At 47.6% G+C, this 22,366-nt stretch overlaps 1 protein-coding gene across 1 annotated transcript in view; it reads right to left on the bottom strand.

The window, feature by feature from the left end:
* The window catches only part of STRN4 (striatin 4), a 364,118-nt gene that overhangs the window by 12,951 nt on the left and 328,801 nt on the right, over window positions 1-22,366 (bottom strand). The window lies entirely within an intron of this gene.

The raw sequence follows: 22,366 nt of genomic DNA, 5'->3' as shown, positions 1-22,366 counted from the left end.
CTTTTTACATAAAACACAATAAGTTGTTTTAAAAGTGGACTCTTAGTGCAATTTTCACAGTTCCTGGGGGAGGTAAAGTATTGTTAGGTTTCACAGGTAAGTAAGTCACTTACAGGTTTCAGTTTTGGGTCCAAGGTAGCCCACCGTTGGTGGTTCAGAGCAACCCCAAAGTCACCACACCAGCAGCTCAGGGCCGGTCAGGTGCAGAGGTCAAAGAGGTGCCCAAAACACATAGGCTTCAATGGAGAGAAGGGGGTGCCCCGGTTCCAGTCTGCCAGCAGGTAAGTACCCGCGTCTTCGGAGGGCAGACCAGGGGGGTTTTGTAGGGCACCGGGGGGGACACAAGTCAGCACAAAAAGTACACCCTCAGCAGCGCGGGGGCGGCCGGGTGCAGTGTGCAAACACGCGTCGGGTTTTCAATGGTTTTCAATGAGAGACCAAGGGGTCTCTTCAGCGGTGCAGGCAGGCAAGGGGGGGGGGGGGGCTCCTCGGGGTAGCCACCACCTGGTCAAGGGAGAGGGCCTCCTGGGGGTCACTCCTGCACAGAAGTTCCGTACCTTCAGGTGCTGGGGGCTGCGGGTGCAGGGTCTTTTCCAGTCGTCGGGACTTTAGGTTCAGGCAGTCGCGGTCAGGGGGAGCCTCGGGATTCCCTCTGCAGGCGTCGCTGTGGGGGCTCAGGGGGGACAACTTTGGTTACTCACTGACTCTGAGTCGCTGGAGGGTCCTCCCTGAGGTGTTGGTTCTCCACCAGTCGAGTCGGGGTCGCCGGGTGCAGTGTTGCAAGTCTCACGCTTCTTGCGGGGAGTTGCAGGGGTCTTTAAATCTGCTCCTTTGAAACAAAGTTGCAGTTCTTTTGGAGCAGTGCCGCTGTCCTCAGGAGTTTCTTGTCTTTCTTGAAGCAGGGCAGTCCTCAGAGGATTCAGAGGTCGCTGGTCCCTCGGAAAGCGTCGCTGGAGCAGGTTTCTTTGGAAGGCAGGAGACAGGCCGGTAAGTCTGGGGCCAAAGCAGTTGGTGTCTTCTGTTCTTCCTCTGCAGGGGTTTTTCAGCTCAGCAGTCTTCTTCTTGTAGTTTCAGGAATCTAAAGTTTTAGGTTCAGGGAAGCCCTTAAATACTCAATTTAAGGGCGTGTTTAGGTCTGGGGGGTTAGTAGCCAATGGCTACTAGCCCTGAGGGTGAGTACACCCTCTTTGTGCCTCCTCCCAAGGGGAGGGGGTCACATCCCTAATCCTATTGGGGGAATCCTCCATCTGCAAGATGGAGGATTTCTAAAAGTTAGAGTCACTTCAGCTCAGGACACCTTAGGGGCTGTCCTGACTGGCCAGTGACTCCTCCTTGTTATTCTCATTATCTCCCCCGGCCTTGCCGCCAAAAGTGGGGCCGTGGCCGGAGGGGGCGGGCAACTCCACTAGCTGGAGTGCCCTGTGGTGCTGGAACAAAGGGGGTGAGCCTTTGAGGCTCACCGCCAGGTGTTACAGCTCCTGCCTTGGGGAGGTGTTAGCATCTCCACCCAGTGCAGGCTTTGTTACTGGCCTCAGAGTGACAAAGGCACTCTCCCCATGGGGCCAGCAACATGTCTCGGTCGTGGCAGGCTGCTGGAACCAGTCAGCCTACACAGATAGTCGGTTAAGGTTTCAGGGGGCACCTCTAAGGTGCCCTCTGGGGTGTATTTTACAATAAAATGTACACTGGCATCAGTGTGCATTTATTGTGCTGAGAAGTTTGATACCAAACTTCCCAGTTTTCAGTGTAGCCATTATGGTGCTGTGGAGTTCGTGTAAAACAGACTCCCAGACCATATACTCTTATGGCTACCCTGCACTTACAATGTCTAAGGTTTTGCTTAGACACTGTAGGGGCACAGTGCTCATGCACTTGTGCCCTCACCTATGGTATAGTGCACCCTGCCTTAGGGCTGTAAGGCCTGCTAGAGGGGTGACTTATCTATACTGGCATAGGCAGTGAGAGGCTGGCATGGCACCCTGAGGGGAGTGCCATGTCGACTTACTCATTTTGTTCTCACCAGCACACACAAGCTGGCAAGCACTGTGTCTGTGCTGAGTGAGGGGTCTCCAGGGTGGCATAAGACATGCTGCAGCCCTTAGAGACCTTCCCTGGCATCAGGGCCCTTGGTACCAGGGGTACCATTTACAAGGGACTTATCTGGATGCCAGGGTGTGCCAATTGTGGATACAAAAGTACAGGTTAGGGAAAGAACACTGGTGCTGGGGCCTGGTTAGCAGGCCTCAGCACACTCAATTCAAAACATAGCATCAGCAAAGGCAAAAAGTCAGTGGGTAACCATGCCAAGGAGGCATTTCCTTACAATGAACATCCTTGGTGCGGATTTTATGTCAAAGGTAGCACTCTGAACTGGAAGTTTATCTTGTTTACGATTAATCTGAGGAACTTCTTGTGCCATTGGTTCAATGTATGTAGGTGGGTGTCTTTTAGGTCCAGGTTGGCCACCTAATGTCCCTTCTTTAGGAGTGGGATTACGTCTTATAGTGTTATTGTGAAGTGTATGTAAGAATTAGTTTAGGTACCGAAGGTCTAGAAGAGATCTCAATTTCAAGTCTACTAGGAAATAAGCTAAATAGTTCTATGCAGTAACTGTGTCTTATTATGTTTAATATCCAAATATCTTAGATGATTGACTGCTTGAATCCTCTTGTCGTCTCTCCCCCCCCCCCCCCCCACCAACCACTGATGTTATCTGGTGGGCCTGTTGGTCTACAGAATCACTTGCTTGTTCCCCCTTTTGCGGGTTGCCCTGTCCCCAATGGGCTTCCTACATAAGGGCTGCTTCGCCAGGTGTTGCCAATGCTGCTTGGAAGGCTGGTGTGTGGCTTGTTGGTTTAAGCCTTGCTGTTGGCAGTGTTGCAGGGTTGGTGAGAATCCTGACCTCCAATTTGGCCTTCTGTTGGAGGCCCCCATGGCTTTGGCAGTTTAGTTGTCCTTTAGCCATTGGAGTGTTTCATTTATGGCAGTCCCGAAGAGGGCTTCCCCTGTGAAAGGCATGTTTATGACAGATGCCTGCAGCTTGGCCCTGAATCCGGAGACCCTGAGGCATACAAGACTCCTGAGGGTGGTTCCAATGCACATCTGTCTGCTGGTGGTGGTGGTGGTATCTGCTGAGTCCAGAGCTGATTTGAGGTAGGAGTTGGCAATGTTCTGGTCTGGTCTTACTGGATGTCTGCCTTCACCCTCTTTTTGAACTCCTCTGCAAGGTTCTGCATGAGTCCTTCCATGGTTGGGGCCATACCTATTGAGGAGAGCACTGGAGTCTGCAATTCTTCATTGTGTTGCCACTTCCCTTTCTATCTTTTTGCTCACCAGGTCCGGTCTTTTGCTCTCCTCTAATGGTGGCTTGGTTGACTTGAGGGCATTATTCCCTTTCCTGGCTGTTGCTTCTATGATGAAGTCTGCAGGTACATTCGTCTGATGTATTGGGAGGGTCTTGATTGATTATATTTCTTTTCCACTTGAGAGCTTTGGCAGATTCTTTAAAAGCTTTTTTACTCTCATTCAGTATGCTGGAAAGCATCAGTAGGTACAAGTTCTCCTTCAATGATGGCATCAGGGTTTCCATGAGGAAGCCTGATTTCTCCTTCTCTTCCTCGAGCTGGACACCATTTGTGTCTGCTGTTCTCTTGATTAGTCCACTGTACATTGACAGGTGTCTGGAGGACAAGGCCTTGATGAGTAGCTGCTGACATGCCTCCCGAGGGATTTGGTGTTGAGATTCTGAAGTTAATTATATTGGCACTGCCTCTCCATCACGATGGGCTCATCCTCTTTGTAGTAAGAGTTTTTCCAGCTCCTCTTCCTGTGGCTCTGGCTTCGAGGGGCCCTGTCTCAACTTCAAAGGTGCTGAGGGTGCCCCTTCAAGGAGTCAAACTCCTTCTTGCACCTAAGGAGCACTGTCAGTGTCTTTTCTTCTTGAGCAAGCCTTGGGAATTGAGGTTTTTCTCTTTGGCACCTTCTAATCGGTCCTTTGCCTCCTTGCTGTTTCTCTTGGCCACCTCCTTTGTTCCAGCCTGTGTTAAGAATTGGCTCCAAGATTGACCAACCCCCCCATTAGTGTCCTTTGGCCCTGACCCTTAGCAGCTCTGTTTGTGGCAACGTTCGCTTGTTCAGAATTTCTAACTTTGAGGCGGTTATCAAGGCTTTGGGGGTCTTTATTTACTAACTGCCGCTGCCTTCTAGGTGGCTTCTGTTCTTTTGACTTTGACGATGCTCCCATCTGTGTCCAACTCTCTCCCTTGTGCTAAGTCCTGGTTCCTTGACATTTTTATCACTACTGGAGTGCCCATATGAGGAGCTGTCTGCTGCAGGACGTGTTGATGCTTGTCCATCACCACTGGAGATCCTACAACTTGTCTTGTGAGGCCTGAATAGTGCTGGAAAGGCAGCCCTGATGGTGAGCCCATTGAAAGCTGAAATTCCACTGCATAGCTCACATATGCTTCCTGGAAATCAGAATGAGCAGGACTCATATTGACAGAAGTCCAAGAAGCCTCATATGTATCCTCACCAAGACCCAGGATTGAGCCGCAAACATCAGGATTACATCCTGAATGACCTGGATTTGCTGTGGCAGTGGAAAAAACTTAAATGCCACAGTTTTTACAACAGCCCCATTGAAGAGAATCCTCTACTTGGTACTCAGGTGGGATGTTTGCCCATCTTTTGACGGTAAACCCACAGAATATCAGGAGTTCCTGGTCATCCAGAGCTGGCCTACAAATGACTGTGTTAAGCCAATCTTGAGCAGCCAGTCATCAAAGTATGGAGCATATATATTCCCAATCTCCAAAAATGAGCAGCAACCACAGCCATTATTTTCATAACCACTCACTTGGCTGAAGAGAGCACAACAAAGTGGATTTTTTCCGACCCCCACTATGAACCACTTTAACATCTGACACTGCAGGGCGAGTATAGCAAAATATCTTTCCAACAATTTCAGGGGCACTGTCCAGTCAGAATCTGAAAGAGTGAGCATTCTGAATTTGTTCTTCTGCAATACAAGTTTTCTTTGCACAGAGGTTTAGTACAGACATTAGGCCACTTTTCTTCCTTGCTATGAGGGAGTAGCGAGAATAGTTCTCTCTCCTCTCTTTGAATCTGGCACCACTAAATGACACCTTTGGACAGCTGCAGACTGCCTTCTTGCGTCACAATAGTGCTCCAATCTGCCAGAAATCGCTTGAGTGGAGCAGAATAAGAAGTAGGGAGGAAATGACAGGCAGACTGTAGACCCATCAAATATTTCCAAGAAACACCCACCCCATAGGATGGATCTCCAACGGGGATAGAAGCTCATACCCTGGACCCTACCACCTGACTGTAGGCAAATTAAAGCTGCATGGCAGCTGCTACAGAAGTGAAAGGACAGTTACAGGAAATCACTCATTGCTGATGCCTTGGCTGCACTGAAAGAAAGATGTGCGCTGCTGGAAACATTGGGAGAGTTGGAGGTGTCTGTAAGCTAACCCTGTAGAATTTTTCTGTACTGATGGTGGAACTGCTTGGCAGGAGTCAAGAACCTCAAAGATTGTGGTGTGACTCCTAAATCATTTGAAGGCAGAATCAGCCTTTTCTCCAAACAATCTGGAGAATCACTAGGGGCCAGCCTATGTTGCAGGGCTACAAGTTGATTGACTGGAGGGACCAAGGGCAGCTTAGAAAAAAATGGCCATGACAGTATCTGTGAAAGACCCGCTGCATGGTAATGGGGACTCAGAAGTCTTTGGGCGTGGTTGAAGGAACTCAGTTAAAAAAAAGTCTTAGTTTCATCAGAAAGCAATAGTATACCTACTACATCTGCTGCCCTTTGCATTACAACTTTGAAACAGCACTGTAGGAAGTTGGCTCTGTATGTGCTATTTCAAAGTAAGGAATAGCATGCACAGAGTCCAAGGGTTCCCCTTAGAGGTAAAATAGTGGTAAAAATAGATAATACTAATGCTCTATTTTGTGGTAGTGTGGTCGAGCAGTAGGCTTATCCAAGGAGTAGTGTTAAGCATTTGTTGTACATACACATAGACAATAAATGAGGTACACACACTCAGAGACAAATCCAGCCAATAGGTTTTTATATAGAAAAATATCTTTTCTTAGTTTATTTTAAGAACCACAGGTTCAAATTCTACATGTAATATCTCATTCGAAAGGTATTGCAGGTAAGTACTTTAGGAACTTCAAATCATCAAAATTGCATGTATACTTTTCAAGTTATTGACAAATAGCTGTTTTAAAAGTGGACACTTAGTGCAATTTTCACAGTTCCTAGGGGAGGTAAGTATTTGTTAGTTTTACCAGGTAAGTAAGACACTTACAGGGTTCAGTTCTTGGTCCAAGGTAGCCCACCGTTGGGGGTTCAGAGCAACCCCAAAGTCACCACACCAGCAGCTCAGGGCCGGTCAGGTGCAGAGTTCAAAGTGGTGCCCAAAACACATAGGCTAGAATGGAGAGAAGGGGGTGCCCCGGTTCCGGTCTGCTTGCAGGTAAGTACCCGCGTCTTCGGAGGGCAGACCAGGGGGGTTTTGTAGGGCACCGGGGGGGACACAAGTCCACACAGAAATTTCACCCTCAGCGGCGCGGGGGCGGCCGGGTGCAGTGTAGAAACAAGCGTCGGGTTCGCAATGTTAGTCTATGAGAGATCTCGGGATCTCTTCAGCGCTGCAGGCAGGCAAGGGGGGGATTCCTCGGGGAAACCTCCACTTGGGCAAGGGAGAGGGACTCCTGGGGGTCACTTCTCCAGTGAAAGTCCGGTCCTTCAGGTCCTGGGGGCTGCGGGTGCAGGGTCTCTCCCAGGCGTCGGGACTTTAGGTTCAAAGAGTCGCGGTCAGGGGAAGCCTCGGGATTCCCTCTGCAGGCGGCGCTGTGGGGGCTCAGGGGGGACAGGTTTTGGTACTCACAGTATCAGAGTAGTCCTGGGGTCCCTCCTGAGGTGTTGGATCTCCACCAGCCGAGTCGGGGTCGCCGGGTGCAGTGTTGCAAGTCTCACGCTTCTTGCGGGGAGCTTGCAGGGTTCTTTAAAGCTGCTGGAAACAAAGTTGCAGCTTTTCTTGGAGCAGGTCCGCTGTCCTCGGGAGTTTCTTGTTTTTTCGAAGCAGGGGCAGTCCTCAGAGGATGTCGAGGTCGCTGGTCCCTTCGGAAGGCGTCGCTGGAGCAGGATCTTTGGAAGGCAGGAGACAGGCCGGTGAGTTTCTGGAGCCAAGGCAGTTGTCGTCTTCTGGTCTTCCGCTGCAGGGGTTTTCAGCTGGGCAGTCCTTCTTCTTGTTGCAGGAATCTAATTTTCTAGGGTTCAGGGTAGCCCTTAAATACTAAATTTAAGGGCGTGTTTAGGTCTGGGGGGTTAGTAGCCAATGGCTACTAGCCCTGAGGGTGGGTACACCCTCTTTGTGCCTCCTCCCAAGGGGAGGGGGTCACAATCCTAACCCTATTGGGGGAATCCTCCATCTGCAAGATGGAGGATTTCTAAAAGTTAGAGTCACTTCAGCTCAGGACACCTTAGGGGCTGTCCTGACTGGTCAGTGACTCCTCCTTGTTTTTCTCATTATTTTCTCCGGCCTTGCCGCCAAAAGTGGGGCCTGGCCGGAGGGGGCGGGCAACTCCACTAGCTGGAGTGTCCTGCTGGGTTGGCACAAAGGAGGTGAGCCTTTGAGGCTCACCGCCAGGTGTGACAATTCCTGCCTGGGGGAGGTGTTAGCATCTCCACCCAGTGCAGGCTTTGTTACTGGCCTCAGAGTGACAAAGGCACTCTCCCCATGGGGCCAGCAACATGTCTCGGTTTGTGGCAGGCTGCTAGAACTAGTCAGCCTACACAGACAGTCGGTTAAGTTTCAGGGGGCACCTCTAAGGTGCCCTCTGTGGTGTATTTTACAATAAAATGTACACTGGCATCAGTGTGCATTTATTGTGCTGAGAAGTTTGATACCAAACTTCCCAGTTTTCAGTGTAGCCATTATGGTGCTGTGGAGTTCGTGTAAAACAGACTCCCAGACCATATACTCTTATGGCTACCCTGCACTTACAATGTCTAAGGTTTTGCTTAGACACTGTAGGGGCACAGTGCTCATGCACTGGTACCCTCACCTATGGTATAGTGCACCCTGCCTTAGGGCTGTAAGGCCTGCTAGAGGGGTGTCTTACCTATACTGCATAGGCAGTGAGAGGCTGGCATGGCACCCTGAGGGGAGTGCCATGTCGACTTACTCATTTTGTTCTCACCAGCACACATAGGCTTGTAAGCAGTGTGTCTGTGCTGAGTGAGGGGTCTCTAGGGTGGCATAATACATGCTACAGCCCTTAGAGACCTTCCCTGGCATCAGGGCCCTTGGTACCAGAGGTACCAGTTACAAGGGACTTATCTGGATGCCAGGGTGTGCCAATTGTGGAAACAATGGTACATTTTAGGTGAAAGAACACTGGTGCTGGGGCCTGGTTAGCAGGGTCCCAGCACACTTCTCAGTCAAGTCAGCATCAGTATCAGGCAAAAAGTGGGGGGTAACTGCAACAGGGAGCCATTTCTTTACACAAGCCCCCCCCAGCCCACAGGCCAGGAGACTCAGCCAACGCTGGAAGAGTCTTCCTAGTCTGTCAGGCGAGGAAGAGTAGAGGAAATGGCTGGTTTGTTGCAGGGCCTACTCTGCCTTACATCCTCCTGTTCAGGTCATTCCCTCTGGGGAACTGACCCACTTCCACAGTGATAGGACCTAGTCTGAACTGCCTCTTGTCTGTGCTTTTTATGTCTTCACCCATTCTCTCTATTTTGAGGTCAGAGGTATCCACCTCTGCTAATCTTATCTTAGCCAGGGTCACCCCTAGCTTACCCAAAGAGGTTACCCAGAGCTGGAGTAACCCCACCATGACCAACAGGGTCAGGGGGCCTAACTTGTTATTTGGCATGGGGTCAGACCACCAGGCCAAGGATAGTGCAGCCATAAAGGCTAACACCCAGCAGAGGCCACTGACAGCTGTCAGTGCCCAGAACCACACCTTTAGCTCTTCACCTACAAGGGAAGGGGCTAAGTTACAGGCTTCTTTGGGTTCAGGTTGCCTGTCTGCTGTATTAGAGTGGGGGGTTACCACATCTTGTAGTAAACACCCTTCTTCCACTCTTTCTTCTGTTAGCTGAGGAGCCACCCACTCAGGTTTAACAGTTGCCTGACTAGCCAGGACTTCTTGTGGGTCAGGTTGGACTTTATCAGGGCCATTTTTGGAGTTCTCCCCTACTGGAGCAGAATCTCCTTGGCTTGCTGTAACCTTGGCTAAAGGTTGTCCACCCTTCCTACTCTGTTTTCTTTTCTTCTTCTTCTGGGGCCTGCTTGCATTTACTGCAGAGGCAGGACTTCCAGAATCCTTGGGAGAGGACTGGCACTGGACTAGTTCCTCTCTTGAGCTCTGACTAATCTCTGGGTAGTCATTTCCAAGGAGACAATCAAGGGGGAGGTCTGCACTGACTACTACCCTTCTCCAGCTAAGAGTGCCACCCACTTCTATGGGCACTAAAGCCACAGGCCTCTTAGTGACCCTGTCTAGGCTAACTCTTACCCTGGCAGTCTCACCTGGGATGTACTGGTTTGAGAGCACCAGCCTGTCATGCACAATAGTGTGACTGGCACAAGTGTCTCTCAGGGCAGTGGTTGGGATTCCATTCACCAGTAGGTGGTGGAAGTGTCTACTTCCCTCTGGAATCTCCAACTCACCTGTTGGGCCCTGTTTCCAGTTGAAGGCTATGAAGACCTCCTCATCTGAGGAGTCATCTCCCATGGCTACACTGGTTACCCCTGGAATCTTGTTCTGGGGTTTGTTTTTGGGACAAGAAGTGTCCTTGGTGTGGTGCCCAGACTGTTTACAGTTGTGGCACCATGCCTTAGTGGCATCCCAGTTCTTACCCTGGTACCCACCTTTGTTTTGGGTTGTGTCTTGGGGCCCACCCACCTGTTCTGGTTTTTGGGGGCCTACAGAGGACTCTTTTTCTTTGTTTCTAGTGTCACCCACTTTCTCCTGGGGAGTTTTTGTAACCCCTTTCTTTTGGTCACCCCCAGTGGAAGTTTTGGTTACCCTAGTCTTGACCCAGTGGTCTGCCTTCTTTCCCAATTCTTGGGGAGAAATTGGACCTAGGTCTACCAGATACTGATGCAACTTTTCATTGAAGCAGTTACTTAAAATGTGTTCTTTCATAAACAAATTATAAAGCCCAACATAGTTACACACTTCATTTCCAGTTAACCAACCATCCAGTGTTTTGACTGAGTAATCTACAAAATCAACCCAGGTCTGGCTCGAGGATTTTTGAGCCCCCCTGAATCTAATTCTATACTCCTCAGTGGAGAATCCAAAGCCCTCAATCAGGGTACCCTTCATGAGGTCATAAGATTCTGCATCTTTTCCAGAGAGTGTGAGGAGTCTATCCCTACACTTTCCAGTGAACATTTCCCAAAGGAGAGCACCCCAGTGAGATCTGTTTACTTTTCTGGTTACACAAGCCCTCTCAAAAGCTGTGAACCATTTGGTGATGTCATCACCATCTTCATATTTTGTTACAATCCCTTTGGGGATTTTTAGGATGTCAGGAGAATCTCTGACCCTATTTAAGTTGCTGCCACCATTGATGGGACCTAGGCCCATCTCTTTTCTTTCCCTTTCTATGGCTAGGAGCTGCTTTTCCAAAGCCAATCTTTTGGCCATCCTGGCTAACTGGATGTCCTCTTCACTGGGGTTATCCTCAGTGATTTCAGAGGTGTTGGTCTCTCCTGTGAGGGAACCAGCATCTCTGACTATTATTTTTGGAGTCAGGGTTTGAGGGACCCTGTTCTCCCTAGATAGGACTGGTAGGGGGGAATTGTCCTCCAAGTCACTATCCTCTTCCTCTGAGTTGCCACCCTCAGAGGGGTTGGCCTTTTCAAACTCTGCCAAAAGCTCCTGGAGCTGTATTTTGGTAGGTTTGGGGCCCATTGTTATTTTCTTTATTTTACAGAGTGACCTTAGCTCCCTCATCTTAAGATGGAGGTAAGATGTGGTGTCGAGTTCCACCACATTCACATCTGTGCTAGACATTATGCTTCTAAAAGTTGGAATACTTTTTAAGAAACTAAAACTGGTTCTAGAATCTAATTCAAACTTTTACAAACTTTTAAACTCTAAAAGAAATGCTAAACAGGATCTAACACAAGGCCCTAGCAGGTCTTTTAAGAATTTAGAAAACTTTTCAAATTGCAAAAATCAATTTCTAATGACAATTTTGGAATTTGTCGTGTGATCAGGTATTGGCTGAGTAGTCCAGCAAATGCAAAGTCTTGTACCCCACCGCTGATCCACCAATGTAGGAAGTTGGCTCTGTATGTGCTATTTCAAAGTAAGGAATAGCATGCACAGAGTCCAAGGGTTCCCCTTAGAGGTAAAATAGTGGTAAAAATAGATAATACTAATGCTCTATTTTGTGGTAGTGTGGTCGAGCAGTAGGCTTATCCAAGGAGTAGTGTTAAGCATTTGTTGTACATAAACATAGACAATAAATGAGGTACACACACTCAGAGACAAATCCAGCCAATAGGTTTTTATATAGAAAAATATCTTTTCTTAGTTTATTTTAAGAACCACAGGTTCAAATTCTACATGTAATATCTCATTCGAAAGGTATTGCAGGTAAGTACTTTAGGAACTTCAAATCATCAAAATTGCATGTATACTTTTCAAGTTATTGACAAATAGCTGTTTTAAAAGTGGACACAGTGCAATTTTCACAGTTCCTAGGGGAGGTAAGTATTTGTTAGTTTTACCAGGTAAGTAAGACACTTACAGGGTTCAGTTCTTGGTCCAAGGTAGCCCACCGTTGGGGGTTCAGAGCAACCCCAAAGTCACCACACCAGCAGCTCAGGGCCGGTCAGGTGCAGAGTTCAAAGTGGTGCCCAAAACACATAGGCTAGAATGGAGAGAAGGGGGTGCCCCGGTTCCGGTCTGCTTGCAGGTAAGTACCCGCGTCTTCGGAGGGCAGACCAGGGGGGTTTTGTAGGGCACCGGGGGGGACACAAGTCCACACAGAAATTTCACCCTCAGCGGCGCGGGGGCGGCCGGGTGCAGTGTAGAAACAAGCGTCGGGTTCGCAATGTTAGTCTATGAGAGATCTCGGGATCTCTTCAGCGCTGCAGGCAGGCAAGGGGGGGATTCCTCGGGGAAACCTCCACTTGGGCAAGGGAGAGGGACTCCTGGGGGTCACTTCTCCAGTGAAAGTCCGGTCCTTCAGGTCCTGGGGGCTGCGGGTGCAGGGTCTCTCCCAGGCGTCGGGACTTTAGGTTCAAAGAGTCGCGGTCAGGGGAAGCCTCGGGATTCCCTCTGCAGGCGGCGCTGTGGGGGCTCAGGGGGGACAGGTTTTGGTACTCACAGTATCAGAGTAGTCCTGGGGTCCCTCCTGAGGTGTTGGATCTCCACCAGCCGAGTCGGGGTCGCCGGGTGCAGTGTTGCAAGTCTCACGCTTCTTGCGGGGAGCTTGCAGGGTTCTTTAAAGCTGCTGGAAACAAAGTTGCAGCTTTTCTTGGAGCAGGTCCGCTGTCCTCGGGAGTTTCTTGTTTTTTCGAAGCAGGGGCAGTCCTCAGAGGATGTCGAGGTCGCTGGTCCCTTCGGAAGGCGTCGCTGGAGCAGGATCTTTGGAAGGCAGGAGACAGGCCGGTGAGTTTCTGGAGCCAAGGCAGTTGTCGTCTTCTGGTCTTCCGCTGCAGGGGTTTTCAGCTGGGCAGTCCTTCTTCTTGTTGCAGGAATCTAATTTTCTAGGGTTCAGGGTAGCCCTTAAATACTAAATTTAAGGGCGTGTTTAGGTCTGGGGGGTTAGTAGCCAATGGCTACTAGCCCTGAGGGTGGGTACACCCTCTTTGTGCCTCCTCCCAAGGGGAGGGGGTCACAATCCTAACCCTATTGGGGGAATCCTCCATCTGCAAGATGGAGGATTTCTAAAAGTTAGAGTCACTTCAGCTCAGGACACCTTAGGGGCTGTCCTGACTGGTCAGTGACTCCTCCTTGTTTTTCTCATTATTTTCTCCGGCCTTGCCGCCAAAAGTGGGGCCTGGCCGGAGGGGGCGGGCAACTCCACTAGCTGGAGTGTCCTGCTGGGTTGGCACAAAGGAGGTGAGCCTTTGAGGCTCACCGCCAGGTGTGACAATTCCTGCCTGGGGGAGGTGTTAGCATCTCCACCCAGTGCAGGCTTTGTTACTGGCCTCAGAGTGACAAAGGCACTCTCCCCATGGGGCCAGCAACATGTCTCGGTTTGTGGCAGGCTGCTAGAACTAGTCAGCCTACACAGACAGTCGGTTAAGTTTCAGGGGGCACCTCTAAGGTGCCCTCTGTGGTGTATTTTACAATAAAATGTACACTGGCATCAGTGTGCATTTATTGTGCTGAGAAGTTTGATACCAAACTTCCCAGTTTTCAGTGTAGCCATTATGGTGCTGTGGAGTTCGTGTAAAACAGACTCCCAGACCATATACTCTTATGGCTACCCTGCACTTACAATGTCTAAGGTTTTGCTTAGACACTGTAGGGGCACAGTGCTCATGCACTGGTACCCTCACCTATGGTATAGTGCACCCTGCCTTAGGGCTGTAAGGCCTGCTAGAGGGGTGTCTTACCTATACTGCATAGGCAGTGAGAGGCTGGCATGGCACCCTGAGGGGAGTGCCATGTCGACTTACTCATTTTGTTCTCACCAGCACACATAGGCTTGTAAGCAGTGTGTCTGTGCTGAGTGAGGGGTCTCTAGGGTGGCATAATACATGCTACAGCCCTTAGAGACCTTCCCTGGCATCAGGGCCCTTGGTACCAGAGGTACCAGTTACAAGGGACTTATCTGGATGCCAGGGTGTGCCAATTGTGGAAACAATGGTACATTTTAGGTGAAAGAACACTGGTGCTGGGGCCTGGTTAGCAGGGTCCCAGCACACTTCTCAGTCAAGTCAGCATCAGTATCAGGCAAAAAGTGGGGGGTAACTGCAACAGGGAGCCATTTCTTTACAAGCACTTTCTTGTTGATCCAAGTGGCAAGTCCTACTCAGTCTCTGGAAATGTATCCAGCTCACCAGCATTCCAAAAATTGAGATAAACATCATCAGTATAGTAAGGAGAAAGCAGGATATCTACCACTCCATCACTGTTGGAGTCATGGGGAACACTTGTATACCCTTAAGGCAGGGTGGAAGTCTGAACCAGGGCCCGTGGGGGACTGGTCTCAAGGGGCCAGTAAGTGCCATAGAGAGCCTGCTGATGGAGGTTCAACTGGGAGCCCCTGCTGCTCTGTGGGGCTCAAAAGATTGCCAGAAGGAGTGTCTGTACGCAATGAAGTATGGCCTTCTTGAAAGTGGTCACTTGGTACAGGGATCAATGACTGCCTGTCACCTGATGAGTCAGAAGGTGCTTGTGGGGTTATGATCTTTACAGTGATACCCTTGCTCCTACTTGTCTGATTTATACTGGCAGGATGCAGTCAAGTCCCCAATACTGTTCTTTTTTACTTTAGCCTACAGGAAGACTTCAAATGGTATCTGGAGTGGGCACTATACTGACCCTTTGAGTGAGATTGCAAGTAACCTGAGACTTGGAGCAGGACCTCTCTTGTGACTGCAGCCTCTTCTTATGTTCAGTGATTTAAGAGCTTCCCCTCCCACTCATGATTGGCCTTTTGTTTATGACAGCATATTTACTGCACACTTTTGAGTCATGACAGGAGCCCAAGAGTCTGAAATGCACGTTGTGTGGGTCATCAACCGACACCTTCCTCCAACAGTGCCGGCATGGCTTAAATCTTGTAGTTGTCATGGTAGAAAGTGTTGAGCACACTGTAGAAGATTTTTTTCAAGTTGCCAGAAGGCCAAAAACGGGCCTGAATTAGAGTCTAGCAGATAAGCTACCCTGCCGCAAAAGTGACAGATATCACACTGTACTACAACTGCCACTGAATATAATGCACTTGTAATAAGGGAGACTGGATATCTGGCACACTTGTGGCAGAGAATCGAATTTGCCAATCTCTCAATTAGGCCCAAAGATGGGAAAGGAGCTCTGCATCTGTGTTAAAGGGCACAGAAAGAAATGGACTGACATCAGCATATAATGGTGGTGCTTATATCTGGCTACACTGCACCACATCTGTGGCAGTACGTCACTTTGAAGCCATACAGTGCCACCTGTCAACATGCAGAAGCCCTGCTGACTAATTCTCCATATCCAATCTGGTACCTGGAGATATTCTAAAGGTGGTGAATTCACAGTTAAAACTATAAAGAACCTATTTGTTATTATGCTAGTTATTATCCTACGTGTAGAAACTGGCTGCATCCCCATCAGATTTACTTTTATTTTGAAGGGATCTTTAGTTCCGAGCATGTTTGTATGGAGGCAAAGTCACCAGCATTCATCACATTTTCGTGAAGAACTGTCTACAGACATTTTTGCTTGTATTCAGTTTTAATCAACTTACAGCCAAAGGGATTGCATGGGGAAAAAGCTGTATTCATTCATTTGTTTGCTCAATTTAACTGTACACGAGAAACACAAACAGATCACAAGGTGTATTCAGTATTTCCTGAATTGCATCACTCACTGTTAATTTTATACATCAGGTACAATAACTAAGATCTGGCCCCAGCTATAGTCCTCCCTCCGTTATTAGTCTTGTGCGCAATTCATTTCTATGAAATCCAAGAGATCATCATACTGTTATATGTGTGTGGTAGGCTCCTGTCACAACTATCTTTTATTGCTCTGATAGTCTGCACAACTCTAGTAAACCTATTCTCTGTTGTGATCTACGTATGTGTCATTCTGCCTAATCATCTCATTGGTTGTGCCTTTCTGATCTGATCTTCTCTTAACTTATGGATATTCCATTGTGTACCATCTCCATCATATTTTGATGAGCTTTCGTTGACATGCTTATTGCCGGGTAAGAGAGGAGGTGCTGTACCAATGGTTTATCGTAGTACCCAGCGTGCTTATTCTCTTACATCTTACTGTTTTTCTTTTGAGTAAGTTAGTCTCTTTCTTCATTGATGCTACCCAGTCTGCTTGTTACAGAATTCATATTATTAATTGTTAGTATTATTTTAATATCTTTTCTCTTTTAACCGTATTCTCCTCAATAGTCTGGAAAACATCGGTATTCCCTTTTGTTAGGTCTGACCATACCTTTATACCCTTTTAGGTTTAGTCCAAATCTGCTGTCTGCTTTGGTCACAATAAACAATGTTACACAACCTATGTGATTGTCCATTAAAATGAAGTACGATCATCTTGGGCAACCACTGTCTGTTCTCACAGCTCATCTTTCTTCTGATGAAGACGAATACATAATAAACTGTTGGCAAGTTGTACAAACATTTGCTAAAACTGTTAAGAACCACTTGTCAAACAAACAACGTGCATTCAACTCAAATTCACACAGCTGGAAGCTTCTTGATAAATGAAGCAAATCAGATCCCCTAGTTAACAAACGAGTCAAAATTGCTGCTCACAAGAACAATTCTTTGTAAACAAAGTGGGGGCTGGTCTAATAATTCATGTCTATGTTGCTTTCTCTTTCTAGCTTGTTTCATTACTCTTAGTCCGCGTTTGACTCATGTAATGTAAACACGTCATCACCCAATTGTGCAATAATGGGTAGAACAAGATGGAAAATGTCACTTACCCAGTGTACATCTGTTCGTGGCATTAGTCGCTGCAGATTCACATGCTGTGCATAGTCCGCCGTCTGGTGTTGGGCTCGGAGTGTTACAAGTTGTTTTTGTTCGAAGAAGTCTTTTCGACTCACGAGACCGAGGGACTCCTCCCACTTCGGTTCCATTGCGCATGGGCGTCGACTCCATCTTAGATTGTTTTCCCCGCAGAGGGTGAGGTAGGAGTTGTGTATGCTAATAATAGTGCCCATGCAATGGAATAAATACGTATGTACAAAATGAAGGTTTAATGTAATATATTTACAAATGTACAAATGTTCAAATGTTCAAGATCTACTTCTAAACGGGTACAGGCTCCCGGGGAGGAGGGTGGGCGCATGTGAATCTGCAGCGACTAATGCCACGAACAGATGTACACTGGGTAAGTGACATTTTCCGTTCGGTGGCATGTGTAGCTGCAGATACACATGCTGTGCATAGACTAGTAAGCAGTTATCTCCCCAAAAGCGGTGGTTCAGCCTGTAGGAGTGGAAGTAGTTTGAAATAAAGTCCTTAGTACGGCTTGACCTACTGTGGCCTGTTGTGCAGATAACACATCTACACAGTAGTGTTTAGTAAATGTATGAGGCATAGACCATGTTGCTGCCTTACATATTTCGTTCATTGGAATATTTCCTAGAAAGGCCATAGTAGCACCTTTCTTTCTGGTTGAGTGTGCCTTTGGTGTAATAGGCAGTTCTCTCTTTGCTTTAAGATAGCAGGTTTGGATGCACTTTACTATCCATATGGCAATACCTTGTTTTGAAATTGGATTTCCTGTATGAGGTTTTTGGAAGGCAATAAATAGTTGTTTTGTCTTCCTAATTTCTTTTGTCCTCTCAATGTAGTACATTAGCACTCTCTTGATGTCTAATGTATGTAGTGCTCTTTCAGCTATTGAATCTGGCTGTGGGAAGAACACTGGTAATTCCACCGTTTGGTTTAAGTGGAACGGTGAGATAACCTTTGGTAAGAATTTTGGATTTGTTCTTAGAACTACCTTATTTTTGTGTATTTGAATAAATGGTTCTTGTATGGTAAACGCCTGTATTTCACTTACTCTTCTTAGAGATGTAATGGCAATGAGAAATGCAACTTTCCACGTTAAGTATTGCATTTCACAAGAATGCATGGGTTCGAAAGGTGGACCCATGAGCCTTGTTAAGACAATGTTGAGGTTGGTGTCCTTGGTGGTATAATTCTCTTTAGGCCCTCCATAAACGCTTTAATGACAGGTATTCTAAATAGGGAAGTTGAATGAGTAATCTGCAGGTAAGCAGATATTGCTGCGAGATGTATTTTTATGGAAGAGAAAGCTAGATTTGATTTTTGTAAATGTAGTAAATATCCTACTACATCTTTCGGAGATGCATGCAATGGATGAATTTGATTACTATGACAGTAACAAACAAATCTTTTCCATTTACTTGCATAGCAGTGTCTAGTGGAAGGTTTTCTAGCTTGTTTTATGACCTCCATACACTCTTGAGTGAGGCCTAAGTGTCCAAATTCTAGGATTTCAGGAGCCAAATTGCTAGATTCAGCGATGCAGGGTTTGGATGTCTGATCTGTTGTTTGTGTTGTGTTAACAGATCTGGCCTGTTGGGTAGTTTGACATGAGGTTCTACTGACAGGTCTAGTAGTGTCGTATACCAAGGTTGTCTTGCCCATTTTGGTGCTATTAGTATGAGTTTGAGTTTGTTTTGACTCAATCTGTTTACTAGATATGGAAGGAGAGGGAGAGGGGGAAAAGCGTACGCAAATATCCCTGACCAATTCATCCATAGAGCATTGCCTTGGGATTGCCGGTGTGGGTACCTGGATGCGAAGTTTTGGCATTTTGCGTTTTCTTTTGTTGCAAATAGATCTATTTGAGGTGTTCCCCAAATTTGGAAGTAAGTGTTCAGGATTTGGGAGTGAATGTCCCATTCGTGGATTTGTTGGTGATCCCGAGAGAGATTGTCTGCTAGCTGGTTTTGGATCCCTGGAATAAACTGTGCTATTAGGCGAATGTGGTTGTGAATTGCCCAATGCCATATTTTTTGTGTTAGGAGACACAACTGTGTCGAATGTGTCCCCCCCTGTTTGTTTAAATAATACATTGTCGTCATGTTGTCTGTTTTGACAAGAATGTATTTGTGGGTTATCATGGGTTGGAATGCTTTCAACGCTAGAAATACTGCTAACAGTTCTAGGTGATTTATATGAAACTTTCTTTGATGTACGTCCCATTGTCCTTGGATGCTGTGTTGATTGAGGTGTGCTCCCCACCCTGTCATGGAAGCATCTGTTGTTATCACGTATTGTGGCACTGGGTCTTGGAAAGGCCGCCCTTTGTTTAAATTTGTACTGTTCCACCATAGAAGCGAGATGTATGTTTGGCGGTCTATCAACACCAGATCTAGAAGTTGACCCTGTGCATGTGACCATTGTGATGCTAGGCACTGTTGTAAGGGCCGCATGTGCAATCTTGCGTTTGGGACAATGGTTATGCATGAGGACATCATGCCTAGGAGTTTTAATACCATCTTTGCATGTATCTTTTGTGTTGGATACATGGCTTGTATCACCTTGTGAAAAGTTTGAACCCTTTGTGGACTTGGAGTGGCTATCCCTTTTGTTGTGTTGATGGTCGCTCCTAAGTATTGCTGGGTTTGACACGGCAAAAGGTGTGACTTTGCATAGTTGATGGAGAAACCCAGCTTGTAAAGGGTTTGTATAACATAATCTGTGTGGTGTGAACACTTTGTTAGCGAGTTGGTCTTGATTAACCAATCGTCTAGGTACGGGAACACGTGTATTTGCTGCCTCCTGATATGTGCAGCTACTACTGCTAGACATTTTGTAAAGACTCTTGGCGCTGTTGTTATTCCGAATGGCAACACTTTGAATTGGTAATGTATTCCTTTGAATACGAACCTTAGGTATTTCCTGTGCGAGGGATGTATCGGTATATGGAAATACGCGTCTTTTAGATCTAACGTTGTCATGTAGTCTTGCTGTTTCAGCAGTGGTATTACGTCTTGTAACGTGACCATGTGAAAGTGGTCTGATTTGATGTAGGTGTTTAGTGTTCTGAGATCTAATATTGGTCTCAGACTTTTGTCCTTTTTTGGTATTAGAAAGTACAGTGAGTAAACTCCTGTGTTCTTTTGTGGACTTGGTACTAATTCTATTGCGTCTTTTTGCAGTAATGCTTGAACTTCTAGTCCTAGAAGGTCTGTATGCTGTTTTGACATATTGTGTGTTTTCGGTGGGACGTTTGGAGGGAGTTGGAGAAATTCTATGCAATAACCATGTTGGATAATTGCTAAGACCCAAGTGTCTGTTGTTATTTCCTCCCAAGATTTGTAGAACTGGCTTAGTCTTCCCCCCACTGGTGTTGTGTGAAGGGGTTGTGTGACCTGTGAGTCACTGTTTATTTTGAGGGGTTTTGGGACCTTGAAATTTTCCCCGGTTTCTTGGGAATTGGCCCCCTCTGTATTGGCCCCGAAAGCCTCCCCTTTGATATTGTCCCTGGTAGGTAGGTGGTCTTGTTTGTGAGGTGCTGGCTTCTGTGGCTTGACCTCGAAACCCTCCTCTGAAAGTTGTTTTGCGAAATGTGCCAAATGTGCCTCTGCCCTGCGGGGAATAGAGTGCGCCCATGGCTTTGGCTGTGTCGGTGTCCTTCTTTAATTTTTCAATTGCAGTGTCCACTTCCGGCCCAAACAATTGCTGTTTGTTAAACGGCATATTGAGCACTGCCTGTTGTATCTCAGGTTTGAAGCCAGATGTGCGCAGCCATGCGTGCCTTCTTATCGTCACAGCAGTATTTATTGTTCTTGCAGCTGTATCTGCTGCATCCATAGAAGAACGTATCTGGTTGTTGGAGATATTTTGTCCCTCTTCAACCACTTGTTGCGCTCGTTTCTGGAATTCTTTGGGGAAGTGCTCGATGAAATGCTGCATCTCGTCCCAATGGGCCCTGTCGTATCGCGCTAGGAGTGCTTGCGAGTTGGCGATGCGCCATTGATTTGCAGCTTGCGCTGCAACCCTTTTCCCAGCTGCATCAAACTTGCGGCTCTCCTTGTCCGGAGGTGGTGCGTCGCCTGATGTATGCGAGTTGGCTCTTTTACGAGCTGCTCCTACGACTACTGAATCTGGTGTCAGTTGTGATGTAATAAAAGCAGGGTCTGTGGGCGGTGCCTTGTATTTTTTCCTTCACCCTCGGAGTTATTGCTCTGCTTTTAACTGGCTCCTTAAAAATCTGTTTGGCGTGCCTTAGCATTCCCGGGAGTATAGGAAGGCTTTGATAATGGCTATGGGTGGAGGACAGGGTGTTAAAGAGGAAGTCATCCTCGATAGGCTCCGAATGTAGCGATACATGATGAAATTGGGCTGCCCTAGCTACCACCTGTGCATATGCTGTACTGTCCTCAGGTGGTGAGGGTTTAGTTGGGTACGACTCTGGGCTATTGTCCGATACTGGAGCGTCATAGAGGTCCCATGCATCCTGATCATCTTGGCTCATGGTGGTATGAGCTGGTGATTGTGGTGGAGTCTGTGCCGGTGATACATGAGTTGACGGTGGTGGAGAGGGTGGTGGAGTTACCTTCTTTACCACCTTTGCTTGTGGTGGCTTGTCTTGTTGCTGGAAGTCAAGTTTCCTTTTCCTTCTGATTGGGGGAAGAGTGCTGATCTTCCCTGTGTCTCTTTGGATAAAGATCCGCTTTTGCGTATGATCTACTTCTGTTGTTTGTAATTCCTCCTCAAACCTGTGTCTTTTTAGTTGGGAGGACAGTGATTGTTCCTCTGAGTAGGAACTGGTTTTCGGTTCGGTTGGCGGGTGTTTTGGCACTGAAACCGTGTCTTTAGTTTTTTTCGGCTCCAACGAGATCTTTCGTTTTTTTGGTGTCGTGCCCTTTCGGTGCCGACCATCTTCGGTGCCGCTGTCTCTGTGCCGAGCAGCTTCGGTGCCGCTATCTCGGTGTCGACCCTTTTCTGCACCACTCTCTCGGTCCCGAGAGTGTTGCGTGCCTGTGTCTCGACCTGAGTCGGACGACTTCGGCACCAGCTCGCCCTTTTTCGGTGCCGATGGACGGTCACCTACTTTATGGGTTATGCCATGGCCTGTTGGCAGTGGCGTCCCCTGGGCTTTGTCTGTTTTTTCGTGTGATCTTTGTTTCGACGTCTTACTCACGGTTGGTTGCTCTTCGACGTCGAATTCTTCGGAATCCGACTCGTGGATGGAGAAAGTTTCTTCTTCTTCCTCCTCCTCCTCGAACCTTTGTTGTCCTGTCGGCGTTGACGCCATCTGCAACCTCCTGGCTCTTCGGTCTCTGAGCGTTTTTCTCGACCGAAACGCGCGACAGGCCTCACACACATCCTTGTGCTCGGGGGACAGGCACAAGTTACAGACCAAATGTTGGTCTGTATAAGGATATTTACTGTGGCATTTAGGACAGAATCGGAACGGGGTCCGTTCCATCAGTCTCGATGTTGCACGCGGTCGGGCCGACCAGGCCCCGACGGGGGATCGAAAATACCCCGAAGGGCTACCGGAACTCTTTAAGGTTCGGTGTCGATTTGCCCTAACTATCCCGATACCGAACGAAACAATACCGACGAATTTTCCGGAGATTCTGACTAACTTTCCGACCCGAAACACGGAGCGAAAA

This window comes from Pleurodeles waltl, chromosome 9 (genome assembly GCF_031143425.1).
Source record: "Pleurodeles waltl isolate 20211129_DDA chromosome 9, aPleWal1.hap1.20221129, whole genome shotgun sequence".
Classification (NCBI taxonomy): Eukaryota; Metazoa; Chordata; class Amphibia; order Caudata; family Salamandridae; genus Pleurodeles; species Pleurodeles waltl.
The sequence above is the reverse complement of the archived record's forward strand: the minus strand, read 5'-3'. Positions and strand labels throughout refer to the sequence as shown.